The following is a 27,654-nucleotide window of genomic DNA, read 5'->3' as shown; positions in this document are numbered from 1 at the left end:
TATAAAGTAGTCAAGAGTAAATATGTTTCTGATATAACAAGAGTTAGAAATACATTGTGCTTTTAAAAAGCAAAGGAAAGAAAGATAGGTTGTTCAATCTTATTGTTAAAGAAATGTGAAATAAAATTTCAATTAGGTTCTTTTTTAGTGCTAGTAAAAGTAAGTTGCTAAAAGATTTTAGAAAAGTTGGCCACTTAACCCCTCATCTCATAAAAACAAATGATAAATCCTCAATAATTAATTTCATTTTTTTATATTTATTAAATCAATAAAATGAAATATTAAAAAGTTAAAATTGGAAAATATAATTGTGAAAACTTTGTAGTAACAGAAAACACAAAGTAAAATATTTAAGTAATATCATGTATTACATTAATACTTATCTGTTAACATGAAGATAAAAAATTATTCAGAGCCAACAATAGATTGTACACTTATCGCTTCTTATACTATAAATAACAGATATTTTATCTTGAGTGTATACCTCAATTTTATATTTAATATATGCCTGTATAAGAAAAGAAATATGTTTATATGTGATCAAAATTAAAAATATGAAATCCCATATAGGAATCATTCATATCATACAGGAACTTTTTCTGGAATTTAAAAATGAGCATTTTTTATATTGTCAGCAATTTCTAAAATATATGAATATGACATTGTCAGCATTTTATAATTGTTTTTAGTATATTTTGATAAATTTACTAAAGTTTTTTGACATTAGATCTAGTGTTAATCATTTTAGGTGAAGACCTCATGCTCCTTTCTTCAAATATGCTATAGAGAGAAATTAATGCTTTCTGTGTGCAAATTACAAAGCAAGATAAGATTCTACTTTTAAGTATAATGTAACATGTTCTATAAAAAATCAAGTTCCTTTCCTTTCTAGAGTTAGTCAACAATTTTTCCAAGATCAGCTCTCATTTCCCTTATAGAAATGATTCTGCTAATACAAAGTTGTTTTTCTCAGATACTGAAATTGATATTTTAAACTCATTTCAAACATCATGAATTTTCTATTCAATATTCCTGACAGAGCTACAATACTTTGAAATGATGCCCCAGTTCCATGTAGTAAGAAAGAATAATTACAGATGGAATTCTTCCTCTCAATGCAAATAAAACCAAATGGAGCTAATAAATATGCTAGGTTTAAATCCATAACCTAGGTGAATAAACAAACAAACAAATGCTGAAATAAAATGCATATTAAAGAAATTGAGCCCAGGTTGGAGAAAGGAATGAGAGAGGCTGGTGTAAGATCTGGCTTTCCCATTCAAGGTAGAGCCAGGAGGGAAGCTTTAGAAACTAGTTCAGATATTGAAACTCACAGATCAACAAAGGCAAGATAACAATCAAGATAGGTCTCAAAAAACATAAAGGTGAACAAGTTTTTAGTTGATCTATAATTTAAGGTATAAATAAAAGGGACAAATTCAAATTTGCATTTTTTATTGTTGAAAATGATATAGGAATTTATAAATATTACTTGTGCCCATGAATCTTCAAATGTGCTGGTAATTAATTTGTTATATTTTAAAATCCTGACAAAATAGAATGAGATATTTGCCATTATCTTTTTGTGTGTTTGAATTTTTTCTGTACTTTTCTCTATTTTAAAATAAAGAAAAACCTCCATTTGTTCAATTCTATAAAAATAAAATGCATATCTTTTTTTTAAAGATTTATGCATATAAGAACTGGGTTACAGGCCAGAGGTGTGGGGGATGGGAGGATTCACCAGCGACAGAGGGGGAACAGAACAGGCAGACTGATATATACTGCTGAGGACAGCAGCGGGCAAGGTCTGCTGTGCCACGTGGGTAGCTCCCTGGCTGCCTAGGGATCAAACTCGTGTTGCAGAGGCTGTGGATTGTTTCATAGTGCTATGCTTAACCCCTTGTACCACCAGGGAGGCCCTAAAATGCATATCTTGAGATATCATTTATTTTATCTTTATAACCGATAATGTATAGTTAAATTCTAATGCATAGTGATTCAATTAAAATTTTGAATGAACAAATATGCATCAAATGACTGTTCTGAGGAGTGACCTAATGCCATATAAACAAAGTATCAAAGACAAAAATAATTACTTTTATTTTTTTTGAGACTGCATACCTAAATAACTCATAAAGAAATATGTGGATAAACATACACAGAAATAATTTTTCATAATATTGAAACTGCCTATTTATAATTGTATAATTATATTTCTATTGTAGGAGGGAAAAGTGGAAGGTCATAGTCATTGAATCTGGAAAGTAGTAAAGTCACACAGAAGATTCAAACTTTCAGCTGTAGGACTTTCAGACTCATTAAATTCCAGTGCTGGTAAATTAGAGAAGGGAATGATAAAGGACAGTGGGATTCAGCACCAGTCATTTCACCCAATGACACCCTGTTATTGAAAGGCAATCTGTGGGTACCCAAGACTTGGGTTTGAATTTAGTCACTATCAATCACTTAATTCTGCCATGAATTTTGAGCAAAATACTTACTCTTGATGCTGAAATTTTTCACATGGAACATCAAATATTAAAAGGAATTGAGAAAATTGAACCAATAATTGTTGTATATCATTGATAGAGATTAAATTACTTAATCCTTCTCACAAACCTATGAAGCAGATACTACCATTATTTTAATTTGATAGGTAAATAAAGTGATACATAGGATATTAAAGAAATGTGTCCAAGTTTGAGCAGCTACTGAGTGCTAGATATATTAGAGCTCAGCTAGTTAGGGTTCTGAATCTGCGCAATTAACTAGTAGACTATTCTGTCAAATCTTTACTTTTAAGGGTGTCTTTGTCAAGGAAAAAACAATATCAAATTGAACATTAGCTTCACTGGTAATAATTACCCAACATTATATTAAACACATTTTACAGCACTGTCTTGATACTAAATTCTTTTGCATGTCAATGTTAAGTGCAACAGTTAAAAATAAATGAGTGTCTCCCTGCTGTAATGAGTGAAAGGGAGGTCAAAGGGTACAAAATCCCATTGATAAAATAAATTAGTTATGGGACAAAACAAACAGCATGGTGACTATAGTTAATACTGTATTGCATTTTTGAAAGTTGCTAAGAGAATAAATCTTAAATCTTCATCACAAAAAAATAAAAAATAAATGCGTGTCTCAGTACAAAATAAACCTCTCAGGACTTACTGATGCATTTAGTTCTTTAGGAATATTTAAAACCTTGAAACTTATTTTTAAACCCTACTGATTTATCTTAAATTTAGGAATATATTAAGTAAAATTAAAAATAACCTTAATTTATACCTTACTCTAATATGGTATCGTAATAATATACAATGGAGAAAGAAAACTTTTTAAACAAATGGTGTTGGGAAACTTGGACAACCAAATACAAAAAAAAGGAAATAGACCTTTATTTAACTCTGTGTTCAAAATTAACTCAAAATGGATTAAAGAGGGCCTCCCTAGTGGTGCAGCAGGTTGAGCACAGTGCTGAGAAGCTGTCAGCCTCTGCAGTGCGGGTTCGATTCTCGGTTGGCCAGGGAGATACCTACATGGGTTGGCAGACCTCTCCTTTCTCACCCACTGCTCCCCTCCCCTCAGCAGTGTATTTCAGTCAATCTGCCTGTTCTGCTACCCACTCTATCTCTGGTGAATCCTCTCACTCCCTGCATCTCTGGCTTGTACCCCAGTTCTTGCATAAATAAAAATCTTTTTAAAAAAATTTAAAAAATGGATTAAAGACAACAGTACAGGACCTGACCCCATACAATACAAAAGAAAGAATAGGTAATACAATCTGAACATCAACTTCTGGCATGTATTTAGGAACTCATACTCCAACTTCAAGGGGGACAAAAGGCAAAGTAAACAAATAGGATAACATCAAACTACAAGGCTTTGCACAGTGGGGGGAAAATCATCAACATGAGAACAAAATCTATGGACTGGCAGAAAATATTTGCACATCATACATCCAACAAAGGGCTTCTTCCCAAAATTTATTAAAAAAAAAAAAAACTCATCAAACTTAATAGTAAAAAATGCCCAATCAAAAACTGGGGAAAAGACCTAAGTAGACACTTCTCCAAGGAATGCACACAGGTCACATACAGACACATGAAAAAATGTTCAATATCTCTTATTATCTCAAATTAAAAGAGAAATGCAAGTCAAAGCTATGAAATATCACCTCATCCCTGTGAGAATGGCCTATATCAAAAAAAGACTAGAAACAACAAATGTTGGCAAGGATGTGGAGAACAGGAACATTCATTTATTGTTAATAGGAATATAAATTGGTGCAGTCTGTGTGGAAATGAAATGGAGATTCCTTAAAAAAATAGAAATGCCATATAATCTAGCAATGCTAATCCTACATATTTACTCAAAAAGTATGAAAACACTAATACAAAATGATTCATGAACCCTAAGTTTATAACAATATTATTCACAATATAGCCAAAATTAGGAATCAATCTAAATGCCCATACAATCAGATGAAGAAATTGTGGTGTGTATGTGTATATATATATATGTATATATACACACACACACACACACACACACAGAATACTGCTCAGATGTTAGGTGTAAAGCAGTACTCCTAAAATTATATAGTTACATAAACAATGGTAGATCAGTAAAAATTTTTAGAAAAATAAATAATAGTAATTATTTTTTAAATATTTATTTATGCGTGCAAGAACTGGGGTACAGACCAGCGATGCAGGAGGTGAGAGGATTCACCACAGAACAGTGTGGAACAGAACAGGCAGATCGACTGGTACGCTGCTGAGGGGAGCAGTGGACAAGAAAGGAGAGGTCTGCTGTGCCATGTGGGTAGCTCCCTGGACAGCTGGGGATTGAACTCTTGCTGCAGAGGCTGCAGATAGCTCCATAGTGCTGTGCATAATCCCTTGCGCCACCACAGAGGCCCAATAGTAACTGTTTTTTTTTTTAAAGATTTATTTATTTATTTATTTATTTATTTACACAAGCACTGGGTACAGTCAGAAGCGCGGGAGGGCAAGAGAATTCACCAGAGCCAGAGCGGGGAGCAGAACAGGCAGAAGGACCAAAGTACACTGCTGAGGGGAGCAGCGGGCGGCAGGAGAGGTCTGCGTGCCATGTGGGACCCTCCTCCAGTGGCCGGGGAGCAGCCAGGGATTGAACTGGCGCTGCAGAGGCTGCGGGCAGCTTCGCAACCCAGCGCTCAACCGCTGCACCTCCGGGGAGGCCCTCAATAGTAACTATTTTTACAGACGAGGATGCACTGTAATTATTCATTGAATAGGCAAATAAATGAAAATAAAGATTACCACTATATACAAAGGAGCATCTGGAAAAATAGTTTTATATGGCAAAGAAAATACCGGTATAACTCTGTAAGTTGATGTGGAGAACGCACATAATGATATTCAAATTGGGCTTCTGATACATTATAACATTTTGGAAAACAAATATGATTTCAAATAATAAGTAGAAAAAAATAAGTTAATGGATTTTCAATTACTTTGGTTTAGGAATTCTAAATTGCATATAACCGTGGAATCAGATCAAGAGCTATTACTCAAGAACAGATTTGAAGTTTGGCAGATACAACATTTATGTACTAGATCTTAATTCTCCCTTAAAAATAGCTTATATTTTGATGTCTATTTTTATTTTTCATATTTAGTTTCTAAATCATATTCTCAGTATTACAATCCTAACATTTCAATTTATTAATTTTTTTATTAATTATTTTTTGTTTTATTTTTTTACATCATTGTTCATTTTTAAACAATATTTGCTTCCCCCTAACCCCTCAGGTAAAGTCCCCATAGAGTTTCCTTCACCAAGGCACCCATGCACCATTACCTCACCAGCAACCCTGTGCTCCTCCCTCCCGCTCTCTGATCCCTCTCCCTCCTCCTCCCCTGCAGTATGCCTCTGATTTATAATTGTCTGTTTTTGCTTTGTTGTGTTTTGTACAGGTATTATTTTTTTACACTGATGTCTTATTTTGTTCCCCTATATTCCTGCTATAAGTGAAACCATCTGATATTTTTTTTCTTTTTCCTTCTGGCCTATTTCAGTGAGCATAATTCCTTCTAGCTTCATCCATGTTGCTGCGAATGGTATGATTTTATCTTTTTAGATTGTTGAATAATATTCCATTGTGTATATATACCACATCTTCTTGATCCAGTCATCTATTTTTGGGCATTTGGGTTGTTTCCAGGTTTTACCTATTGTAAATAGTGCTGCAATAAACATAGGGGTACAGGTGGTCTTTTGAATCAATATTTTTGTATCCTTGGGGTAGATCCCTAGGAGTGGAAATGCCGGGTCATATAGTAGCTCCATTTTCAGTGGACTGAGGAACCTCCAGACAGCTTTCCACAATGGTTGGACCAGTTTGCACTCCCAGCTATGTAGGAAAGTTCCTTTTTCACCAAATCCTCACCAACATTTGTTGCTGCTTGTTTTTTTTGATATGTGCCATTATTACTGGTATAAAGTGGTATCTCAATGTGGTTTTAATTTGCATTTCCTTGATGATAAGAGATGTTGAACATTTTTTCATATGCCTGTTGGCCATTTGCATTTCCTCTTTGGAGAAATGTTTTTTAAGTTCTTCTGCCCATTTCTTGAATGGATTGTTTATTTTGTTTTTGTGGAGTCATATGAGTTCTCTGTATATCTTTGTGATTAGTCCTTCATCAGTTGACTGGAATGCAAAGATTTTTTCCCAATTAATGGGGTGTCTCTCTGTTTTGGTTAATGTCTCTTTTGCTGTACAGAAGCTTTTCAGTTTGATGTAATCCCAGGTGTTTATCTTTTGGTTGACTATCTTTGCTCTGGGTGATGAGTCTTTAAAGATGTTATTGTGGGGCCTCCCCTGGTGGTTCAGCGGTTGAGTGCTGGGCTGTGAAGCTGCCCGCAGCCTCTGCAGCTATGGTTCGATCCCCGGCCACCGGGCGAGGGTCCCACATGGTGCACGACCTCTCCTGCCGTGCCCACTGCTCCCCACAGCAGCGTATTTTGTCAGTCTGCTTACTCTGTTCCCCACTCTAGCTCTGGTGAATTCTCTCACCCTCCTGCGCTTCTGACTGTATTATTTCTAATACAGTGTATTATTTATAAATAATAAATGTATTATTATAAATAATAATTATTTATATTATTTATAAATAATACAGTGTATTATTTATAAATTATTTATAAATATTTATAAATAATATTTATAAATAATATTTATAAATTATTTATAAATAATACAGTGTATTATTTCTAATACAGTGCTTGTATTAATAAAATCAATCAATAAAGAGATGTTATTGTGATGCACATCTTGTAGTGCTTTACCTATATTTTCTTCTATATATTTTATAGTTTCAAGTTTTATGTCCAATTCTCTTATCCATTTTGAGTTGATTTTTATGCACAGTGAGAGGTAGTGGTCTAGTTTCATTTTTTTGCATGTGGCGGTCCAGTTTTCCCAGCACCATTTATTGAACAAACTGCCCATGTTTCATTGCATGTTCTTTGCAACTTTGTCAAAAATAAGTTGTCCATATAAGTGTGGTTTTATTTCTGGGCTCTCTATTCCGTTCCATTGGTTTGTGTGTCTGTTTTTGAAATTCTCGGAATAGAAGGAACATAGCTTAACATGATAAAAGCCATATACGACAAACCCACTGCCAATATTATTTTCTTTTTTTTTTTAAATAATAAATTTTATTTTTATATTCCCCCATACAACTGCACATGCCCCATTCTGACCCCAATCCCTCCCCTCCCGGCCCCCACCCCCCAAAAAGTGTCTCTGGTTCATAGTTTTTTGTTGATTTTGATTTTCACTTTCTTATAGTTATTCATTTTCCTGATCCCTTATTTAAGTTTTCTAGATTCCTGCTATGAGTGAGACCATCCAGTATTTTTCTTTTTCTTTTTGGCTTATTTCGCTGAGCATGATCCCTTCCAGCGCCATCCATGTTGCTGCAAATTGCATGTGTTTATCTTTTTTGAATGCTGAGTAATATTCCATGGTATATATGTACCACATCTTCTTGATCCAGTCATCTATTTTTGGGCATTTGGGCTGTTTCCAAAGCTTAGCTATTGTAAATAGTGCTGCTATAAACATAGGGGTGCAGGTGTTCTTTGGAATTGATGTTTGTGTCCTTTGGGTAAATACCTAGGAGTGGAATTGCTGGATCATATGGAAACTCTATGTTTAGTAGGTCCAGAAATCTCCACACAGCTCTCCATAGTGGTTGGACCAGTTTGCATTCCCACCAACAGTGCAGGAGAGTTCCTTTTTCTCCACACCCTCGCCAACATTTGTTGTTGCTAGTTTTTTTAATATGTGCCATTCTCACTGGTGTAAGATGGTATCTCATGGTAGTTTTGATTTGCATTTCCCTGATTACAAGTGATGTTGAACATTTTTTCATATGTCTGTTGGCCATTTGCATTTCCTCTTCAGAGAAGTTTCTTTTTAGCTCTTCTGCCCATTTTTTGACTGGGTTATTTTCTTTGTTGTTGTTGAGTCTCATCAGCTCTTTGCAGATTTTTGTTATCAGTCTTTTATCATTAGTGTTGGGTGCAAAAATGTTCTCCCAGTTGGTGGGGTTTCTCTTTGTTTTTGTTATTGTCTCTTTTGCTGTGCAGAAGCTCTTTAATTTGATGTAGTCCCAGTTGTTTATCTTTGCCTTCACTATCAATGCTTTGGGTGATGTGTCTGTAAAGATGTCTTTGATATGCAAATCACGTAGTGTTTCACCTATATTTCCTTCTATGTATTTTATGGTTTCAGGTCTTATGTCTAGTTCTTTAATCCATTTTGAGTTGATTTTTGTGTATGGTGTGAGGTAGTGGTCAAGCTTCATTCTTTTGCATGTAGCAACCCAGTTTTCCCAGCACCATTTATTGAACAAACTTTCTTTGCTCCAATACATAGTCTTTGCTCCTTTGTCAAAAATTAGTTGACCATAAATCTGTGGGTTTATTTCTGGATTTTCTATTCGATTCCATTGGTCTGTATGTCTGTTCTTCTTCCAATACCATGCAGTTTTGATGATTATGGCTTTGTAGTATAGTTTGAAGTCTGGGAGTGTGATGCCTCCATTTCCTTCTTTTTTTTTTTCAGTAGAGCTTTGGCTATTCGGGGTTTTTGGTGATTCCATATGAATTTCATCAATAATTGTTCTATTTCTTTGAAGAATGACATTGAAATTTTGATTGGAATAGCATTGAATCGGTATATTGCTTTTGGTAGGATGGCCATTTTAATAATGTTTATTCTTCCAATCCATGAGCAGGGGATGTCTTTCCATTTCTTTGTGTCTTCTTCTATTTCTTTTAACAGTGTTTTATAATTTTCTTTGTGTAGGTCCTTTACCTCTTTTGTTAGATTTATTCCCAAATATTTGATTTTTTTTGTTTCGATAATAAAAGGGATGTTTTTTTTTTATTTCTTCTTCTTCAGATTTATTGTTTGTGTATAGGAAGGCTACTGACTTTTGCGTGTTGATTTTGTATCCTGCCACTTTACTGAATTGATTGATGAGTTGAATTAGTTTTTCTGTGGAGTTTTTGGGGTTCTCTATGTATATTATCATATCATCTGCAAATAGTGATAGTTTGACTTCTTCTTTTCCTATTTGGATTCCTTGTATGTCTTTCTCTTGTCTTATTGCTCTGACTGCCAATATTATTTTCAATGGCGAAAAGCTGAAGGCCTTTCCTTTAAGATCAGGAACAAGACAAGGTTGTCCTCTCTCACGACTGCTCTTCAATATTATACTGGAGGTTCTAGCCAGGGCAATAAGACAAGAGGAAGACATACAAGGAATCCAAATAGGGAAAGAAGAAGTAAAACTATCACTATTTGCAGACGATATGATAATATATGTAGACAACCCTAAGAACTCCACAGAAAATCTACTCGAAATAATCAACCAGTTCATAAAGGAACAGGATAAAAAATCAACATGCAAAAATCAGTAGCCTTCCTATACACAAACAATCAATCTGAAGAAGAAGAAATCAAGAAAATCATCCCTTTTATAATTGAAACAAAAAAAAATCAAATACTTGGGAATAAACCTAACAAAAGCAGTAAATGACCTATACAAAGAAAATTATAAAACACTGTTAAAAGAAATAGAAGAAGACACAAAGAAATGGAGAGACATCCCCTGCTCATGGATTGGAAGAATTAATATTATTAAAATGTTCATCCTACTAAAAGCAATATACAGATTCAGTGCTATTCCAATAAAAATCTCAATGACATTCTTCAAAGAAATAGAACAAATACTGATGAAATTCAAATGGAACCACAAAAAATCACAAATAGCCAAAGCCCTACTGATGAGAACAAAAGAGAAAGGAGGTATCACACTTCCAAACTTCAAGCTATACTACAAAGCCATAACAATTAAAACAGTTTGGTTTGGATCAACTTATTAAATCTTTTTATATGGATTAATGTATTTGTGACTCTTTTCTCTGACATGAGTTCAAAGTTTAAATATAATGGTTTTATTTTGTTGAAGACTTTATTACAAGAAAATTCACATAAAATGCAGTATTCAACCATAAGTCATATGAAATCATTAATTATCTTAAAGTCATTACTAGAAGAATACTAAATGATATAGGATAATGGGCCATCTAAATTATTTGAAAGAATATAAAGAGAAGGAAAAATGCAATTATCCCAATAAACCTGCAAAGTAAAAGTAAATATATAAAAGAGAAAGCCACATGACATGACAAATAGATAACATGTATTTTATTTGTAAACCCAGGCTGGTAAGTGCATTGGTTTTGTTACCAGAAAAATATGTGCACAACAATAGAATAGAACCCATATGTGATGTGCAAATTATATGGAAAAAAATTTGCCAAAGCAAGGACATACACCCCTAGGTTATGATTGGATAAAAATCTAATCACGGTAATTATGTACAGTACTCTAGATTTATTTCATTGCATGTTTAGCAATAGCAGACTTTACGGTTATCTTTACTGAAGATGAAAGCAGAACAATTTGCTGATCTTAGAACTGCTTTAAATGGATTTCCAATCATGTATAATAAAAGGTATACAGATCAGTATTTATATGAATCAAGAATAATGTATCATTTCATTTCAGAGCAATGTGCTACCTTTGAAATGCCAATGTTTACCCCATTATATTAATGTTCAAGCCAGGGAATTCCTCCAAATTATGCTCATACCATCATCCCATTTTCTTAATCAACATTGATTGCAAAATTCTTGCTAATTGACTCAATTGTGTTATGCCTGTCTTGACTCATCCAAATCAAACAGCGCTCATTAAAATTCAAGTTTCCTGTAATAACATCAGATTATACACTAATATGATCCATTTGCTTAGAGATAAACTGGATCAAACTAATATTTTGTACATGCAAATAAGTGAATGTGGTCAGTGGGTGTAGAGGTTTTAGTGTAAAATTAGTTAATAAAAATGGCATTTTCATTTTGTTCATAATTCCAGTTATTCTTGGGAAAGATGCATGTGATCAACAATAAAAAGAGTTGAAATTATGTATTTGATTATTTTAATAGTTAAAAGGGATTTTTTTTTAACAAAACTAGGATCTTTTGTATGATTGATTTTAATCTTGAAATTGATTTTAATCTTGAAATTGCCCAGCAGGTCATATACTGATTTATTCTTTCAATTTCCCAGTCCCTTTTCCAAAATTTTCCCAGCACTGTCCTGTTTCTGTGGACTTTTTTCTAAGGACATAAAGCAACTGCTGCTATTGTTGATCCATAGCTGGAGCCAAAATGTGAGAAGGTATAGAAAGAGAAAAAAAGTAGACAGCTAGACTTTGGCCTGACCATCAGGATCTGTGCTCCAGAGAAAAGAGACAGAAAGGTTTCCACTCCGTGGACTTGGCTTCTGCAGGCTCCCATTGCTGCTTTGCTGCCACAATTACTACGTCTGCAGGATTACCTAGAGTCTATAGGATGAGTGACCAATGAATAAAGAAAAAAAAAGTTTATTTCCTTTTTCTCCCTCTGAGTTTTAAATAACATACTTTTCAGGCTACAGCGAAACAGTTTTCCTGTTTTGTTTTGTTTGTTGTTGTTTGTGCCACAGTGCTAATCTGAGATTCCCCACAGAGTAAAGTTCAGATCAGGGAATACTAATGGATATAGAAACTCACCACTAGGTTGGAGATACTTTGATTTATGGTGCTCTATTTCAATCCTCCTGTTGCTGTTTACATTGCAGACTCCTCAAAGAGCTGTGCCATGCATTCTGCCCAGGTTTTATTGAGTTCTATAGGTGAGAAAGGGATGCAATAACTTCATCTTACACAAAACTGGAAATTTCATGGTTATATATATTTTTTCATTATATTGCTTTACAAGTAACAAATGTATCACTTTTATAACTGGAAACATAGGTATAAAAAAACTTTGGTTTTAAAACCATATAAACCTGACACTAACACTGGAAGCTCAGCTGTATGTGAAATTGGCAAGTTTTTTAGTATGCTAAGAATTGTGTTTTTCTACATTAAATCTAGTCAGAAAATGCAGAATTTATTTTTCACATATGTTAATGCTATTTATACAACAATTAAAATTGTATTTTCACTGACATTTGTATAAGTAGATACTAAGATATAATTACATGCCTGTCTTTAGATTGAAAATTTAAAGGTTTATACATATAGAAAATCTCTTATATAAATTACAAGTTACTCAAAATAACAAATATGCAAAAGCCACATATATCATGTAAATAATACTTTTAATATATTTTCAGGTCTTATTAACCAATACCACTATTCTTGTATTCCTTTTAAAAATGTTAATTCCTTATATCCCATAATAAAGTGGGCAAATTTACTAATATAATACTAATGTGAAATACTGAAACTAAAAGCATGACTTCAAAGTGTAACAATTTAACCCAAATCCCATTTGTAGTCACAAAGCATATGGAGTCTAGCATCTCATTGCCACACATCAGACTAAAGTACATGGACTTTTGTAGGTGACAGCTTACTGTTTGATATGTATCAACTAGTCAGTGATAAAATACCTATGTGTTTTCCATAAATATAACTTTTTAAAAGATTTATTTATGCATATAAGAACTGGGTTAGTATAGGGTGAGGGGGGATGAGAGGACTCACCAGAGACAGAGTAGGGGACAGAACAGGCAGATTGACTGAAAATACATTGCTGAGGGGAGCAGCAGGTGAGAGGGAGAAGTCTGCCATGCCATGTGGCTAGCTCCCTGGCCGGGATCAAACTCATGCTGCAGTGGCTGGGGATAACTTCATAGGGCCACCAGGGAGGCCCAATATAACTTATAATATTTTTGCAGATGGTGCTTATTGTTACTTATTTTAGAGACTCTCAATATTCAAACATTCCAGTAAGAATATAAAATCATAAGTTAAAAATTATTTTTCAAATGGCAATTTTATAATTTTTGGCAAGGATTGGTGTTTCATCATTTAGACACATCAGGTACTGCACTGCCATTATCACCAAATTTATATTGGAATTGTTTAGAATAATGGAAAAATGACAAAGTGCCAGTCAGAAACTGTATTTTAGGATAGTGAAAAAGATTCAGTATATGCTATTGGCTTGATGGAAGAAGAGGGAACAATTTAGAAATGTTACGTTCTTTTTCCTCTTTGCTTTGCTAACATTGGCAATTGAATTTAGGTTTCTTATTCTATGGAGTATTCCCTGTAGTCTCTTTCTCAAATATGACAATTGGTTGCATTTTTAAATTTTGTGAATACAAAACTTTCAATACTATTTATTGAATGTGGATATATGTCTTTGGCAAATACAGTGAATGATTATATTCTTAAATTTGCAAAAGAAAATTGTGAGGTTTAAATTTAAATGTTACTATTTTATAGACTTAGTAACTAGAAACATTCCTTTGCACTCAGATCAAATATGTGTATATTTAAAGTCTACTTCCTATAATTATAAACCTTGGAAGCATAAGTTGTACTGTGTAAAACTCATCTATGTCAAGACAATTTAGAAAATTGTTCTCAGAGATGAGTTTTCCTTTAAGACTATACTTCATTAATCTGTGGCTCTTTCCTTTTAAACACACATATGTGCATATTTTTATCTTAGAAACATACATGTGAGTGGATAATGTTGAATGACACAAATGCAAAGCACAAGTGTAACCGACAGACTTTCACCAGTCCTATCCTAGTTTTGTACTCCCAAAATCAGGCAACACATTTTTTGATGATTCTACAATTAGTTTCCCCACCATTTAAAATTTTGTATTTAACAATATTATTTCCACTTTAGGTATTTTGTATTCAATTCCTCTTGTGACAGTTCAGATTTAATGTCCTTACAACACTATCGTATTTCCTGGTTTAGAGAGAAGTCCATTCCCTTTTTTTGCAGAACATTGCAAAAGCAACTGTATTTATCCTTTGATGAGTAATTTTGTACTGCAAGGGTCTATTTTTCCTCAAGCATCATATTTCCAAAAATGAACAGCTGTGCTGATGTTTTGGTATTAAAATTGGTTTGGATTGATTTATTCCTATTGAATTCTGGAGGTGGGGCCTAATACTAAAATATGTTACATGAAGCCATTCTGTTCTTAGTTTTGACTCTTAGTTTGAATCTCAATTTCCAACCCAGGCAGGAAGTAAAGTCTGTCCCATAATCCCATAACAAGTTACATCACAATTTTTAATCAATACTCACTTTGACTTTCAATTAATTAGTGATTCACTGCCAAACATTGTTCAATGATAAAAATTCCATATTTATTGTGCCCAAGAAGAACTGACAGATTTGCAGACTCAGTTCACTGGGGCAATGTTTTCAAAGTAGGGTACAATTTGTATAAGAATAATAAAGTTCAAGAAATATTTAGAGCACATGTATACTTACATGTACCTATGACAAGGTTTTCTAAAGATTTTATTTTCTGTGGAAACTTTATTAATATGGGAAGAAAAGGTTATACTATCATACATAATTATAAATATTTCTGAGTAAATTAGAGTTTTAAGAATGCCTTGTGACATTAATAATTTAGTACTGTGACTAAATCCCAAGGATAGAAGTATATAGAGTTTTCTAAATCCAATATGATAAATAATCCATTGGAAAAGTTTTATAAAGTTATTATTCTATAGAAAACTATTCTGAAATATTGACTTTGTGAGAAGAACCTTTAAAGGGAAAAAGATTTCAAAACACATTTGAATAAAAAGAATAGAATATGATTTATAATACACTTTATTCATAAAAATTAAAGGTCAAATGCACAAAACACTACCAAAATATGTGCATATTTAATGTTATATATCAAGTCTTAGAAAGGTGCTTGTACGGTAAAAAGGACATGAAGATAAGCAATATCAATGAGGGGAAACTTCCACTAATTCAAAAAGCTTTAGAGACTGTAGTTCAACATTATTAAATTGTACTGGTTGAACACACTATCAAAAAACCACACTTTGAAAGAGTTGTTAGAGTGGTGAGGATGCAAAGAAATATATTTACCTAATTACAAAAGAATTTTCAGAAGAAAAGTGCCTCTTATGCCTAGGGGAAGCAGCTTAAACTTACGTAAATTTACATGTCTATGCATTCAATGTCAAAAGGAGAAATATCCAAAACCTCATTTCCAGAGTCATGTATTTAAACAGCTGAATTTCTCCATTCAAGGTGGCAGTCATATCTGTTGGGGAGAATACTAACGTTATCCCAATTAAAAGAAAAAAAATATTATTCAAAGGAAAACAGCTCAATCCCTCTAGCTCTTGTGCATTTGTTCACAATGCTTTTCCCAGATGGACATGTGACAGAGAAAAAAAATTAAGACATATCACATATCTACAGCATTATTTTTTTACTCTATGTAGGCATTCTCTCCTACCCAGAGCCTGACTACCACTAATATATTTCATTTACTATAAATTGGTTATGCAAAATCTAGAATTTCATATATATTATAGTACTTTGGTTATTAATCTGTAGTTTATTTTTATTTCCTAGGTATAGACTGTGTTGTACATGATTTGTATATACAATGAGCTGTTTAGATTATAACTAGTTTTGGAATAAGTATGAATAAAGCTACTATGAATATTTCTGTACAAATCTAATGTACATAGAGATTATAACTTCCCTGGACAAATGCATTGTACTGAAATAGTTTAGCCCTATGATGTGTTTATACTTAACCTCGTGAGAAACTGTCCAATTGCGTCCCAAAGTGGTTGTGTTATTTTAAATTTCCATCAGCAATGTCTGATTTTCTAGATACATTACAGTATAACCAAAACTTGATATTGTTTTCTTTTAACCAGTCAAGCAAGTTGAACTGGTATTTCATGGATTTTATTTTGTATTTTATGATGGCTAACTATGTTAAGTATCTTTTATGAAATAGTCTGTCATTAATTTCTTAAGTGAACTATCATTTCAAATATTTTGTCAATTTTCAATTGAGTGCATTTATTTGTTCTGATTGCTGCAATAGTTTATTGGTTTGGATATAAAACTGTGATAAACATATATCAAAATGTTTATATATTGATATAATAATACAGTACCATTACACATTGATAAACATATATCACATCAAATACATACACACAATACTTTCTCACACTTAAGGTTTAAATTTCATTTTCTTAAATATGTTGTTCAAAGAACAGAAGCATTTTACTTTGATAAAATTTAATTTATAATACCTTGGTATTTTTAAAGGTAACACTGGTTTACAACACTGTATGTGATTCATATGTATATCACCATCTCACACCACATCCAACACCAAGACACAAATAGTCCCCACCATCCACTGGGCCCCCCTTCCACAATTTGCTCTACACCCACCCACCCCTTGTCTGGTAGGCTTAATTTTACAGACAGATTTCTAGAGTTTGTTGTTGTTTTAGTTTAGTCTGAAGCTTTGGTTTGTTTCTCTATATTCTACAAATAAGTGAAACCATCTGATATTTATCATTTTTCTTCTGATTTAATTAGCATTATCTGCTCTAGTTGCATCCATGTTGTCACCAATGGCAAGAGTTCATCTATTTTTATTGCTGAGTAGTATTTCACTGTGTCTATATGCTACATCTTCCTAATCCACTCATCTATCCTTGGGCGCTTAGGTGTCATTGGCTATTTAAATATTGCAATGAATATATGGGTACATATATCCCTTTAAATTAGTATTTTTGCATTCTTTGGACAGATGCATTAGGAGTAGAATTAAGGATCATTTGGTAGGTTTGTTTTCAATGTTTTGAAAACCATCCACACTATTTTCCTAAGAGCTGGGCCAGTCTACATTTCCACCAACAGCGAAAGACTGTTCCTTTTTACCACTTCATTACCAACATTTGTTTCTGGACTTTTTGAAATGAACCATTCTCATATGTTTGAGAAAGATATGTCACTGAGGTTTTGCATCCCCTGAGAATAAGTAATAATAAGCAATTTTTCCCCATATCCCTGTTGACTACCTGTGTGCCTTCTTTGGAGAAGAGTCTAAGTATTCTGCTCATTTTTTGATTAGTTTGCTTTCTTTTTCAATATTTGCCCCTTGTTGGATATATATAATGTGCAAATATTTTTCCCATTTAGTAGCCCCTTTCTTTAAAGTTCATCTGCTATATTATAGCACAGTAGGCACTACTCCACCTTTATTTGATTACAATATTCCATAGAATAAAATAACACTATATATGACTATTTTAATATCACTTTTATGGTTTAAAAATAAAAAATGCTAAATTTCCCTATATTTTACTTCATATTACTTATAGCACTTCTGCTATTTTGTCATTTTCAGCACTCAGCTTTGAATGTACCTAAATAATTCCAGCTTCTCTGAAACAGAAAGAAGTATAGTGTCCCATCCTTTAATATATGTTATCATACCTTATCTACCACCAAGTCATCCACAGTCCTCCACAATCCATATTAAATGAAATCTGTGCTAAAATTATGAATTTGTTTGTAAAGTGCATTATTTTCACATAGAAAATGTGAAAAATATTTTCATATTTTCACTATTTATTTTTAGTTTTCTTATTTTTTGGTTTTTTACCTTCTTTCTCCTTTACTTACAAAGCAATAATAGCTTTCAACTCAAATCCTCTCTACTCACTTTGCAGTTCTTGATTATTCTACATAATACGTTATGCATTCTAGGGTGAAGCCCAAACATGTAAATAAATGCTAAAACTTTGTAAGAAAAAGAATTATCTGATCTTCTTTCAATATATATTTGTGAGAAATATGCTTATTTTTCACTTTTCTGATCCTCATTGGACAACAACCTGTGTTTTTATATTGCAAGCTTAGAGATCAAATCTCAATTTGATTTCGACTTTTGTGTTAGCATATTGTTATTCTCTGTTCCCTTTCTGTAATCTCAAAGTAATTAACACTATATATGAATATGTGAACACCGTTTTTATGTTGTTTCAAAACAAAAAAATGCTAAATTTTCCCATATTTTTCTTCACATTTCTTACAGTGCTTTTGTTTTTTTGTCATATCCAGCACTCACCTTTGAATGTACTGAAATAAAACCAACTTCTCTGAAATGGAGAATTTCAACAAACTGAAACTTAGAACTACTTTACATGATTCTGGCAAGTTGTCTTGTTCATTCTTATTTATAGATCTTAGAAAATAACAACTATGCTTGATTTTGAACATAGAAAATACCAAAATGTTATGTTATCCTTTTGGAGAAATTCCAAGTAAACACTGTATTTTTTTTTATCATAACAGAGGATTTTTAACATTTTCTTAGAGAAATTTGTTCTAGAAACACATGAGTTCTTCTTGATAGATGGGACCAATTAAAAACAAAACTGTAGAAAAAGAAATGAATATATGATGTAATAGAGATGCTAACCATGGCCACAGTGGCTATCACATACAGTAGACATGTGGATCAAATCAAAATGCTGTACACTTTAAATTTACACAATGATACATAATGAATGTATCTAAAAATATTTTAAAAATTATAATGATTGCTAAATAAATGACACAAGAGGTCATCTTGTCTTCCCAATCATTTTCCACCTAAGGTATCACTCACATGCAATTATTCACTAAGAAGCCAAGGATGGCCATTAGTAAGGCCACATCCTAACTGATCTCCACATGCTTCCTCTAATACTTGAAATAACCAACTTGTCATCTATCCCATTTTTTATTATTACATGTAATGTTCCTACTAGCCAAGACTATTTTAATTATATTGGTTGTGATATAAAACTACCTAAATTGTTTATATCCTAAACCTTTTGAGAGAAGACAGAAATCTGCCTCCTCTATGGATGCTTATGCTTAGGAATTTTTTATTTATAGGGATCCAACACAGTTGGAAGTATGATCATGTCTTTTTTCATCAACAGTTATCAATTTATTTTAAAAATGTTACTTAAAAGTAATGGAACTTAAAAGTAAGGTAAAATAAGATGTCTGGGCTGCATTGGAGATTTAAATGATGAAATGCATTTTTCTTAAGAAACCTTTCAGCATAATATTAATTATGATTTTTCAGAAGGATACAGCACTCTACTTTAACCATTTCCACATTCCCTAATGGTAGAGAAAAGAAGGAATTTGGAATTTAGCCATGTTCATTTTAACTAATGGGTCATGTTTGATAAAATTTTTGACATGCAAAGAAAAAATAATCTAATTCCCAAGTCAAGTCATTGTGTATTTAACATCTTGTTTAGCTAATGAAATTATCTTACTCTGGAAAATATCTTTCTGAATTGTACATGCAAGTAACAGTATTAAATTTTTTTCTGTCTCACAGCATACTGCCTAGACACTAATACTGAGAATAAGCAGGGAGGATATTAAAAATGTAATGGTTTATATTTAATAACTAGAGACTGTATGGGGCATTCCCTTATTAAATATTTGCCATCTGCTAGAAAACCAGATGGCCAAGTTGTTCTTTGATAACATGGTTCAGAGTATTGTATTTGCTCTTATATAAACACAGTTTTTTAAAACATAAAGAAAAGCCTTTATATAGACAGTTTCTTTACCACGATTTTAAACACTGAATTTTAATCTTTTAGAAGTTATGCTTACTATGGTCAGTTCCATAATTTGTTTTCTTCAAAAAGCTACAAGTTATTTGAGTAGAAACTACTGAGCCAATGTATTAATGATTGCAGCAGTTAGGTTAATTGGAATCATCTAAGGACTTTGCTAAATGGTGAATACTCAGATGTTATCATAAATTTGCTGAATTTATGAGACCCAGGGAAATGTGCCTATTGGCCCCATCAATTCAATGTAGAAAGGCAAATTTTTTCTCTTCCATTTATCACTAAGATCAATGAATATTAAGGATACCAAATGTCAAGCCAGTCTGAGGATATGATAGGCATGATTCATATATTTTAAAAAGATTATTATTTACTTTGCCCACATAGAAAAAAATTAACTCTTTTTAAAATTTTGGGTGATGTAAATAGTTGCACTCTTTTGTTTAGTAATTTTGAATTTTCTACTAAGTGATAAACTTTTGTAAACCTATACAAATCAAAATTAAAATGTAATAAAATTTGGCCAGATTATGGTAGAATTCATAATGTCACAGTTAGGGAGGAATACAAATCCAAATTTAAAAACTATTTTTTTACAGAAATATAAATATTTTATTAGAATTATACAAAAACTGAAAAATAGATAGCAAGTGAGAAATCATGAATAATTCATTGTCTTAGAAATTATTTTATGACTACCTTACCTTTTTTAATCTTCTAAAATTACTGTCCTGACTTTTCCATTGATAATAATAGTAAGATTGTGTAAAACAACATATTTCATGTTGTGTGTAACTTGAATTTTACATATTTTAAATTTTAGTATAAATAAAAATAAAATTGTTCTCAAATAATATATTTAAAATTTCATCAGAGCTATAACTTTTTCAATTTGGTTCTAGTTCATTTTTTCATTGTGGTTACATTATTATTATTATATATCCCTCTTTCCTAGTATTAATTCAGAAACAGGATTAATAAATTGTCACAATCTTTAATATTTTAAGAAAAATCAACAATCATTTGTGCAGCATACTATGGGTAAAAAAAAAAGTTGTCTTGATTCATTTTCCTATTTACATGAGAAATAAAGATTTATTTATTTACGCATATAAGAACTGGGGTACAGGCCAAAGGTTCAGGGGGTTAGAGGATTCACCAGAGATACAGTGGGGAGCAGAATAGGCAGACTGACTGAAATACACTGTTGAGGGGAGCAGCGGGCAAGACACAGGTCTTCTGCGCCATGTGGGTCACCTCATGGCCGGGGATCGAACTTGTGCTGCAGTAGCTGAGAATTACTTCATAGTGCTGATGCTTAACCCCTTGTGCCACCAAGGAGGCCCCTTAAATGAGAAGTAATTCATAATCTAGTGCTAAACACAGTATCACTATTGTAACTCTACAGCTCACAATTTATTTCCCCAAGAATATACCTATAATTTGACATGACACCATAAAACAACATAAAACACTTATATGTGTCCATGAGTGTTGATGAGTCCCCAAATGAAAGCAGTAAAAGAGAGTGGATGACAGTACTTTTTGGATCATACTGTCTGGCTTCACCTCTCACCAATGGTGTGTCATTTAAGATAGCGTATCTTTGTACCTCAGATTTCTCATATACATATGAATGATTACAAGTTAAAATTATAAAATACATGCAAAGAAAGTGATTAGAAAACATCTCTTTAACATCTTAACCCACAAATAAATATAAACCAGTAGATACTATACAATTAGTAGACTTTGCTTGTCTGGTCCTGGTGGAGAGAATAAATCCCTTGCTACAAAAATCAAAATAAATGGACACCTATAGTGTAAGTCATTCATATTAGTGAAGGAAAAATAAAGCTTAAATTCACTGACTGATTCTGCTGAGACCTCTAAAAATGCCTTCTACCAGGGTCACATTTGTTGTTCCTGAGTCTGAGCTACTTTGACCTCTCCTGGCTTCTTATAATAGGCGATTTTACAGTATAGATAACTTTTTTGTGTGTTAACTTTAATTAAATTGAGCAGTTTTGAGAGCTTATGGTGACACCACTATGAATAGTGTTTGCAACATTTCCACACAAGCTGTATAACTGTAAATGTGAGGCAAAAGCTATCAGTAATGTGATCAGATATATAAAATTACCTTTAATATGAAAATGTGAATTAATATGACAACCTATTATTTGGGCTTGTTGTTGAATAAATTAAAAAAGTCCACAGTGTGGGATATGCTGATGATTGTGCAGGCTCATTCCTGGAATTTTAAATGATGCACCATCATGCCAAGGGTAGTTCATTTCATACTATTCATCAAAAAGCTATTGCCTAGAATATAAGCTCTGACCCCCTCTTCCTTCAACGAAAAATCTACCTGTGCCAACTCCTACATTAAGAATATGAATTATGTGACAGCAGCAGTAGTTATGTTCAAGTGGATGCCTATTCTGGCAAGCACTTTACATCAACCTGGATCTGCCTGACATAAGAGTAGGCATATTTATATTCTTTTTGTTGAATACTGATAATGTAATATTTATTGTCTGGAAGACATACCTCTATTCTTTTGTACATTGTATTTATTAATTACATTTGCATGCAGAGAAGGGTGAAAAGATTGATGAAAGCGGTTGATTCCTGTCTGAACACGCTGATCCATATACTTCTCATATTGCTTTATTTGGTAAAGCCTCACCTACATTTGCTCCTAACATCTTAAATCTTATCTAAAGCATTTTGGGTTAATGAAAAAAAACCAACTCATTTTTATACTTTTTTACTATAATATCTTCCCAGATTTACACCCTGTAATACCAATGCAAAATACATGTATTTCTTTGTTCTTATTGTTGGCAAGCAGACTGAGGGGCACCCTGGGACACCCAGACTTGGATGCTTTAACAAGTATATTCTTAGTGTATGAGATATTTAAGATATGTAAGTATTTTCTTAGTGTGTAAGATCTTTAATAGCATAATTGTGCATAGAAAGAGAAGAAGAGATAGGATGGGTAACACCCAGTTACCCATCCTCTAGAGGGTAAATGCCCAGCCAAACAGGGTTGACCAAAGCAGGTCTACTCAGGCATGAAAGGTTGCTAAAAGTCTAAGGCACCTTCTGGCAGGGAACTATAGGAAAGGGAAAAGGGAACAGGCAAGTCTGGGGCAAAAGGAACAAAATCAAAGTATGAATCAAGGTAATAACTGCCATTATCAGCCTCCCCACGTCTCTCACCCACACCTCTTCCAAGCATGTGTACGTGTCTCGACTCCATGTGTTTCTTCCATGTCCCTCAAGTACCTGGCACAGAAGTGGGACTGCTTTTCACCTGTCTCTCCTCCTGTGTCTCCTTCAGTGTTCTAGATCTTCACTTGATCAGGGAATCTGGAACCTTCTCCATGTGGGTCAGGGAGTCTGGAACCTCCTCCTTTTATGAGGATTCCTCTATTACATTACCTGTATGTTTACCATACTTTTTAAACTAAAAGCTGAGGAATGAATAAGGTGAAATGTTTTTAATCAGGCTTAAAAAAAAAAAAAAACAAATGCCCTATATGCTATACCTGCTTAGTTTTGTGAACTTAGAGAAATAGTGGATGTTTTAAGATTTTCATTTTGTTAAGTGGGTTGTTAATGTAAAGTATATGGTTACTTTACACATTTTCACTTACATCCAGTGTGTAAAATCCGCAGTGATTTACATAAACTACTAAAATCTGTAAATGCACAGGCATTTTGTACCTCAGCATTTCTAAAACTATGTTTTACTGTCCCTAGTTCTTGATGCGTAATTAGTTTCTATGTAAAACCAAAAGCCAAGGTCAAAGATGATGGGTAAATGTTGAGCTGTAAACAAAGTTTAACAGTTTTCATTATTTTAAAACTATCCATAACAATTAACTTGCATTGTGAAAAACTAAGAGAAAAATAGCCAAGTAGGGCTCTTAAATTTATTGAACAATTATTTGTTTCTTTTTCTAACCAGATTAACAGCCTACTTAAAAGTAAGTCTTAAATATACTTTTACACCAATTGTACCTTTCAGGAGGGTTATTTTTATAGTTTAGGTTAATTGAAAATGGTTTAAAAATTAGTATTTTTTGTTTGATGTTAAACTTTAAATTCTAATATAAAATGTACCTATGACCAGCACATCTTGCAATGCAGTGCTTTCAGCAAAAATATAAATCACACAGAGTTAATTGTTTAGATATGTCATTTCATTTTTTTTAATGTAGATTTTGGATTCAGATATTTGAGAAACAGTTTTTCTAGAGGGTGTTTTTAGATAGTATGATCTGCTTTCTTTTATATTTGTTACATACCTTTTCCTAGACTTTTCCTAAATCATGAAATCAAAAGTCATAGTTCTGCCATAGGTAAGCACAATCTCTTTTTTTTGCCTTTATTATTCTTATTTTCATACATCTTAGGATATTATAAAATTTCAGTACAAATGCAATAGTTGTAAACAGATTGTGAGTAAACAGCTTGTGCATAAATAGGATGTGATTTTTGGTAAGCATAAATTTCAAGTAGCAGGTGTAGATGCCTGCAGGTATAGACCTAGTAAACTTACAAACTGAAGGCTTAGTGTGCAATAGACATAGCACATAATATTCTACAGTAAAATAGACATTGGGTAATCTTCAAGTCCAGTAACTAGAAGTCTAGAGAGAATCTCCAATATATTAGTTCAGTGTTTTGCCCAGTAACACAGGTATATAATGTTAAATATTAGTTAAGTAACAAAGAATCTAAATATCAGTAAGAAATGGGCAGGTACATTACTTTTCAGGGTATATTATATAAAGGCAGAGTCATCTGATAACAAACTACAGGGACTGAAGGTAGTGTTTGACACTCATTAGACAATTAGTATCTGCTGAGACTGAATGATTGAAAGCTTTATTTAATATTGATAATTTATGAATTTTATTAATATAATGGAGAGATGCTAATCATCTTCAATGTCTATATTCCCTGATCTAACTATCCTACAGGAAGGAATTTAGAGGTGAATTCAAATAAGTGCCATTATCAAACTGGGGGAACATGAACATGGATCTACCCCAAGGTTTTATAAGGGAGCAAAAAATTGCCTCCCAAAGTGTTTTAGGAAAAGGTTGATTTCAGGGGAAAGGTTCCCAAGGCTGGGTAGAGGTTGGTTCTGTAAAGATACTTCTTGTAAACTTATCTCTGAAGGGTGTCTCACTCACAGAACTGTTTAGACCTGATTTCCTCCAGTTTTTTCAATGGAGAAAGTGGAACGTAAATCTGCATACCATTATTTATCACACTTTTCTTGATAAACTCCCTACTGACCTATTTTTTTTCCCACAACTTCACTTACCTTAGCTGTTTAAGATGGCATCTGAAGCCATCTGGCTAATCACATAGTCTTTCTGAGATTGGCACATGTATACAAGATGTATACATGTCATTATTAAACTTCTTTTTCACTTTTTCTCTTACCAAGAAGTCTGATCCTTATTAGACTGTTTGCCAGCCTGGAATAACTCAAAAGGGTATGGGATGATATCCTTTGTACCCTGACCATATCAAATATTTGGGGAAGCCCACTCCAATCTAGGCTACCTTAAAAAGTAGTATCAGTGTGTAAATTGTAACTTTGTTGAAGATCTGGGAAAATAATAAGTTGGTTTGTGAAAAGGCATGCTGAAATAGCTCCATAATAGTTTGAAAAATTTATATATATTTTTTCTTTTATGGAGGTAGCATTGGCTTACAACACTGTGTATGATTCAGAGGTACAGGAAAATACCCATAGATGTATGTTGTCCACAGATACCCACCACTAAAGCACACATCAATAAAACCAAGGCCCTGTTGATGGGTAAATTATTCATTATTCAACAAGAAATAGGAAGTTCAGGCCTCCCTCATGGTGCAAGGGGTTAAGCACAGCACTAGGAAGAAATCCGCAGCCACTGCAGTGCAAGTTCAGTGCCCAGCTGGCCAGGGAGCAACCTACATGGCGCTGCAGACCTCTCCTGTCTCATCTGCTGCTCCCCTCAGCAGTTATTTCAGTCAGTCTGCCTGTTCTGTACCCCACTCTGTCTCTGGTAAATCCTCTCAACCCCTACCACCCCCTTGCATCTCTGGCCTGTACCTCAGTTCTTACATGCATAAATAATCTTTAAAAAAAAAGAAATAGGGAGTTCATAACAAGAAGACTGAAAGATTCTAAACATAAGGTCAACAGTTGATGACTAAAAATTAAGGACAACATGAGAGCTACATTCAGTTTGAGAAAGCTTGAGATACCATCTTTAGGAGCTGTTTTTCTTGGTAATTCTATTGAAATAGTGGGGATCGACAACTGCAGTAAGCCCTGGTCTATCCAAACGCATAGCTCGTTGATCTGCTTGTCTGACACATCTATTCTAAACTATTGATAACTTCAAATAATCCATTCTTACTGAGATCCCATCCTAATGTCTTTACATTAAAAAATAATCTCTCAAACAAGGGACAAAATTGAAACTGCACGTATATAATCTTGTGATTCAGAACTGAATTTTAAATGTCTCTTTTCCTAACTATCTACACCTGATTTAAAATAAATTCTTTATATTGCACTTCCCCATCTCTTTTAACATTCAGTAACAATAAAGCAAACTGAGTACCACACTTAGGTGAAGCAGTGGAATCAGAAGGTGAAGTGGTTGCCTAGCAACCTCACCTGTGAGTAATTAGGCATGTCTTGCAAATTGCTGGATTTGGCTTTAAATTCTTGGCCTTGGAACAAATAGCTATTTGGACTAGTTGGACTCTGCTTAACTGTTTCATTAGAGATTATAGTGTCCGAGATGGGCAATGAGGTAAGAGGATCTTATCATTTGTTTCTTCATGGGGCACATGTCTCATTCTCTGCCTTACAGTCAGTCTAAGGCACCTACCAGGATAATTATAGAAGACAGTGATTGTCAGAGATGAAAAACTATGTTCCCTCTCAGTGATCCACCATTCGGCACTGGTTTTCAACTCCTAACCAGCTTTTGTCTTATTCTACCCTAGGTCAGTACTAAAAATACATGCAATAATTCAGCTCAGGTACTCTGATAACATGGCAAGCCATATATACATGAATAAGGTGGGTTTAAATACTTAAAGAATGTTTTAAGCTCAGTCAATTTTTCTTCCAAATGTGAAGAACTTACAAATCATTTCAAGCTACTAACAGCAAGCTTATTATGTGGAATGTCATCCCATTTTAATGACCTTTCAATAATTATGCTCTCAACTTCTGAAGACTCCTATCCCAAAGAAGAAAATAGGGCAACTATGATTAATACTGATTTGCATAGATGACTTGCTGGGACAGTGGGTCTTGAAAGTTCTTATCACAGGAAAGAAATTGTAACTATGTGAGGTGATGGAACTGAACTTATTGTGGTGATCTTCTTCAATATATACAAATAGCAAATCACTGTATCGTACAGTTTAAATGTATACAGTGTTATATGTCAATTATAAAGAAGAATATTTCTATTAAAGATCATTCTCTGAAATGTATAATGAGAACAAGGGCTTT

General features: G+C 33.3%; 1 long non-coding RNA gene across 3 annotated transcripts in view; it reads right to left on the bottom strand.

Moving 5' to 3' along the window:
* The window catches only part of LOC119254800 (uncharacterized), a 54,062-nt gene extending 30,609 nt beyond the window's left edge, over positions 1-23,453 (bottom strand). Inside the window, exons 1-3 of one of the 3 annotated variants that reach the window (XR_005127357.2) lie at positions 23,397-23,453; positions 15,619-15,730; positions 12,192-12,307 (exon numbers count right to left, since the gene is read on the bottom strand). This is a non-coding gene — a long non-coding RNA (uncharacterized LOC119254800). Of the gene's footprint in view, positions 1-12,191; positions 12,308-15,618; positions 15,731-23,336 lie in introns of all 3 variants that reach the window. The other 2 variants (XR_008553609.1, XR_005127358.2) reach the window with 2 other exon arrangements.
* Positions 23,454-27,654: the final 4,201 nt, after the last annotated feature.

Source organism: Talpa occidentalis, unplaced genomic scaffold, assembly GCF_014898055.3.
Source record: "Talpa occidentalis isolate TD23 unplaced genomic scaffold, MPIMG_talOcc4v2.1 talOcc4.3, whole genome shotgun sequence".
Lineage (NCBI taxonomy): Eukaryota > Metazoa > Chordata > Mammalia > Eulipotyphla > Talpidae > Talpa > Talpa occidentalis.
Note: the sequence above shows the minus strand (reverse complement) of the source record. Positions and strands in the feature narration are given on the sequence as shown.